Source organism: Leucopleurus acutus (assembly GCF_964270905.1).
Source record: "Leucopleurus acutus genome assembly, chromosome: 15".
In the NCBI taxonomy this organism is placed as follows: Eukaryota; Metazoa; Chordata; class Mammalia; order Artiodactyla; family Delphinidae; genus Leucopleurus; species Leucopleurus acutus.
In genome coordinates this window covers 67,337,675-67,342,789 of record NC_139157.1, presented here as the reverse complement: position 1 = coordinate 67,342,789, position 5,115 = coordinate 67,337,675, and positions in this window count along the sequence as shown.

Below are 5,115 nucleotides of genomic sequence, written 5' to 3'. Positions count from 1 at the left end.
AGGCTCTGCCCCACCCCACTGCCACCCCCCACTGCAGCTGCTTATCAGCACATCACTAGACTATTTACAAAGGTGTGGGAGAGATATAGGGATCCTGCAAGGACCCAGGACTAATAGCAGGAGAGGTCCAAAGGAACAGGGGGAGAGAAAGGTTGCTAGAATCCAGGAGAGAGGAGTGGTGACACCAGTAGTCTAAGGGATATCACAGGAAAGGAGCTAGAGGATAAATATCCCGACCTTATTTTCTGCACCAGCGAGGGTAACATCATTTTATAGATTCTAGAAAGAAAACGCTAAAATGACATAATCAGTTGTTAAATCAATTCATATTATTGGAATTTAGAGTATTTAGCTGCCAATTTATTTGCCTAACACCAAAAAGTACAGTGTTGGCTTTAGAAAGTCCCCATCCTTTCCTTGCTGGAAACTCCCATGGCCTGACAGTTCAGGAGCCAGTCCTTTCTTGTCATGAACTTCCTCCTTCCCCTGGTTTCAGATTCACTTTTATATATAAGCATAAGAACTGCCACTGATATGGGAATTTAGTATATAACAAAATGGTGTTTTAAAACATTAGAGAAAAGATAAAGTATTCAATAAATAGCATTGAGGCAATTGTCTAGTCATTTGGAAAAAAAAAAAAAATCAGGTCCCAACTCATACCAAGATCATATGTTAAATGTCCTGAAAACAATCTGTACAATAATTCCCACTTTTCTGTGATCCTTATTCTCTCCATAGTTTCCTTTTGCGGTTTTTTTTGAAGCAGATAACTTTGTGTAAAATATATTAAAAAGATTAAAATGTACATAAGAAAAGAAATCATTCCCTTGTGGTAAACAGCACTAAGGCCATCCGTTCTATTCAATCCAAAAGTTTAGTTGATGAGGCTACTTATATGTATAATTCAAAAGCATTCCGAAGGAGACGAATCCAAATGATGAGATTTTTATCTTTCTTCTCTTCAAATTCCATTCAAGGGCACTGTTTATTTTAACGAGGACACGCAAATTTTACAGATGTAAAATTGTAAGAAGCTGTATTTGGAAAACCTGAGTTAGTAGACACCATATTCTAATGTGTTCAGCAATGATTTGTGCCTCTTAGATGTACTTCAGGCCTCTGCTGGCTTGCTTGACCCCTAATCCAGCTCTGCCTGCAGACTTTATATTTTTGGTAGGCACAGCCTCTTGGAGTAATGAATCCTATATTTTAATGTATGCTATATAAAGAGGTATTCCCTTTTATTTTTATTAGAAAGACAGTCAGGCTTCAAGGAATGTTACCTATTTTTATTTTTTCAGATTTGAGAAAATAATCCAGGATTGTTCTTCATGAATTTAAGACTTAACTTTTTTTGCAAATAGAATCTTTTTATTTTTAACCACCATACCTAATTCCTTCTGCCCTTGATCATTTTTAATGTCCTCTCTGGGTCTTTTCTAGCTCTATTATATCTTTGAGACACCAGAACCCTATGAAATATTCATCATATAAAATATTCCAGAGCCAGGCCCTCCTTCACTTACAGTCAGCTCTCTTTTTCTACAACCGTCCCCAGACCTGTTTTCAATCATTCCCCGGACACATCTCCCAGACCTGTGCTCGCCAGGGCCAGAACCTTATTTGAGAGTCCACAACTGGTCCCTCCATTTTGACACGAACTGAATCCAACCAAAACAAAAATCACACTTGAGACCATAATTTTTCCTTCATCAGATATTTATAGGAGTTTTAGGATGTGCCATGCACGGTGCTAGGTATGTAGTCGTGGGGATAGTGGGTGTTTTAAAATATTGATAAGCAGCAGCAGACTCCTTGACTTTTCCTTGGCAGAGAGGACCTTATTGAACCGGGTTTTGTCTCTGTCTACTCACTGGTACAGTTTGGTACCCAAGCCTTGGCCCTCCTGAGATAAATGCAATTTGAAGAAGGATTTGTTCACACTCGTCACACACACACACACACAAGCATCAGACCCTAAGAAACACACAGTCTAATGGGGAAGGCATATGAATTAAAAACTATATAGAGACTAGTTATAGATATAGATATAGATATGTAAGTGTTATGGGATTCACCCCATCTCTAGCAAGTTGTGTTCGTTTCCTATTAACGCTGTAGCACGTTAACACACACTTAGTGGCTTAATTCAACACAAATGTATTCTCTTACAGTTCTGGGGGTCAGAAGTCAGAAGTGAGTCTTAAAGGTTAAAATGAATGTGTTTGACAGGCCTGGTTCTTTCTGGAGACTCCAGAGGAGAATATGTTCCTCGTCACTTCCAGCTTTTCGAGGCTGCCAGCACCCTTTGGCTCATGGCTGCATCAGTCCAATCTCTGCTTCCACCATCACACTGCCTTCTTCTCCTCTCACTGACCTTCCTGTCTTCCTCTTATAAGGCCCCTTGTGATTACTCAGACACACCTAGATAATCCAGGATACTCTCCCAGCTCAAGATCCTTAACTTAATCACGTCTGCAAAGTCCCATTCCTATGTAAAATAAAACCTAATATTCTTTTTTTTTTTTTTTGCGGTATGCGGGCCTCTCACTGCTGTGGCCTCTTCCGTTGTGGAGCACGGGCTCCAGACGCACAGGCTCAGCGGCCTTGGCTCACGGGCCCAGCCGCTCCATGGCATGTGGGATTCTCCCAGACCGGGGCACGAACCCGCGTCCCCTGCATCAGCAGGTGGACTCTCAACCACTGTGCCACCAGGGAAGCCCAAAACCTAGTATTCTTAAATAACTTTCCCAACATCCCAACTGGCAAGCAGAGGAGTCAGGATTCAAATGAAGGCGTCTGCCCAGAGCCTTTGCTCCGAAGCACTATGCTGTAAGAGAAATGAAGGAGAAGGGCATTCCAGGACAAGAAAACAGTATATTAAAAGGTCCAGAGGCCTGAAAGAGCACAGAGCCTGCAAGTTATAACTGGGGTGAGGATGTGAAGAGAAGAATGGTGGAAAATAAAGATGGGACGGGGGACAGAGATTCGAGGTGACACACTCCATGGGGGGTGGGGAGGGTGGAGTTTTTCTTCTGTCAACAATGGTGAATCATTAAAATATTTTACAAAGGAGGATAATCTGATTTGATGGTTGAGAAAGATAACTGGTGGCAGTGTTTTGGAAGAAAATTACAGAGGTGTTAATTTAGCAACAAGGTTATGACAAAGGTCGAGGTAAGAGAGGATGGGAGCCTGCCCTGAAGCCTGGGTGAAGAGGAAGGCGGGTCTGAAGAGTCACGGAAGAGGTAGAATCAACCGGGTTTTGCTGACAATGTAGGGGTGTGAGGGAGGCGAAGCAGGCAGAGTGAAGCATGTCTCAAGCTTCCGGCGTGGCAGCTGAGTGTCACTAAATTGAGATGAGTGGCAGAAGTTTCACATATTAGATGGTATGGAAAGCCCTCTGTTTGGATTGATAAAGTAATTGAGGGCTTTCCACCCTCTGAGAAACTGAACTCTTACGATGCCAGGAGACAACCCTACACAGTAGTCAGCCAGTGACTCTCGGGTCCAACAGCCCTGTCACAGGGTCCCTACATTCTAGCCACCTGGTCTGATCTCATTAGCACAGCCTAATGGAGCTGAAAACAGTGGTGTCAACAAACTAAGCTGCCCACCGAGCACAACATAGTCCAAACCTTGCGTGAACTAAGCAGACATTCTAAGAGGACTTCAGAAAAGAGTAAAAGCTGTTTTCTTTCCCCAGGGTAGGTTGAGGCTCACTGAGGGTATAAGATAAATTGCTCCGTGAAACAGTGAACAGAAGTGCAAGCGAGCTTATGGTAAAGTGCTGACCTATGAAGTACATTCCCTTCAGAGGAAAGTGATGTCATTTTTACTCTCTTATGGAACAGCTAGGAAAGATGCTAACTTTTATTGAGCATCTCGTGCCAAGCCACCACCTTAAGAAGCATTGTCCCATTTTCCAGAGAAGGCAAAAGAACTTGCCTAAATCACACAGATGCTTAAGGGGCAGAGCCGGGGTGGGAACTTAGGAGAAACCAGCTCAGAGCTGGAGCTCCGGGAAAGCTAGCGGGGCCTGGTGTGGACAGGCCGTCGGCGCAGCAGGGCCGGGAGAATCACATGAGGAGAAGTAGGGAGGCAGGACTTGGCAGTTAATTATTGGTAGTTGGTAATAATTAACTTGGTAGTTAATTATTCCAGAAAGAAGCCCTTCTGACTGGAGACTTTCAGTTCGCCTACTACTGCTGGGTGTTCTAAGCATTTCACTTTGGCAGTAAACATCAAACGTTGTTTACTGACACAGGCGTACACAGGCGCACACAGGAGTATGCCTGGAATATTCAGTGACTGCTCACTACCATAAATCATTATTACAAAATAACAGCTGTGAAGAGATCATGAGGCAGCAGCCCCTCCTTTCTACCCTTGGGTCTGAACTACCAACTACAGGCTACTTTCCAAAGTCCCCAGGAACCAGTCCAGCCGCTGAACATTCCAGATATGGAGTTTCATTGGTCACCTTCCAGTTATGTCGTTTTATTGGTGAGAACGACGACTAACCAGCCGGCTGATTTACAAGCAAGTTCCTACTCGGTCTTTCTCCTGGCAGCAAAATCTACTAATGTCTTCTAGCTATTTTCCTACTTCAGTATAAAAAATTGTCACACTCCTGGCAGCAAAGCACATCCAGCCAAGCGACAAGCAAAGGAAGGTTAAGGAGAAGTCCAGCCCAGACACAAGGTGGGCTGGACTTCACCAGGAAGAGCAAGAGCACACACTGGCCAAGAAGTGTTGCAAAGAAGGAATTTTCTAGAGCCTTACGCCAGCTGCAGTTATTATCCTGGGCAATGTTACAGTTTCACTTCCGATTTATATTAACCAGTACTACAAACACATAATGAGTGGCCTAATTCTTTTCCAGTGGATTTTCCTTTTTTTTTGTTTTGGCCGTGTGGCATGTGGGATCTTAGCTCCCCGACCAGGGATTGAACTTGTGCCCCTGCATGACAGGCGGATTCTTAACCACTGCGCCACCAGGGAAATCCTTCGTAGATACCTTTTAATAATAAACTTAATAAATCAACTCTCAGTACAACTTTAAGCTCAACCCTGAATTAAATTTTCAACTATATCAATTACCATATTTAA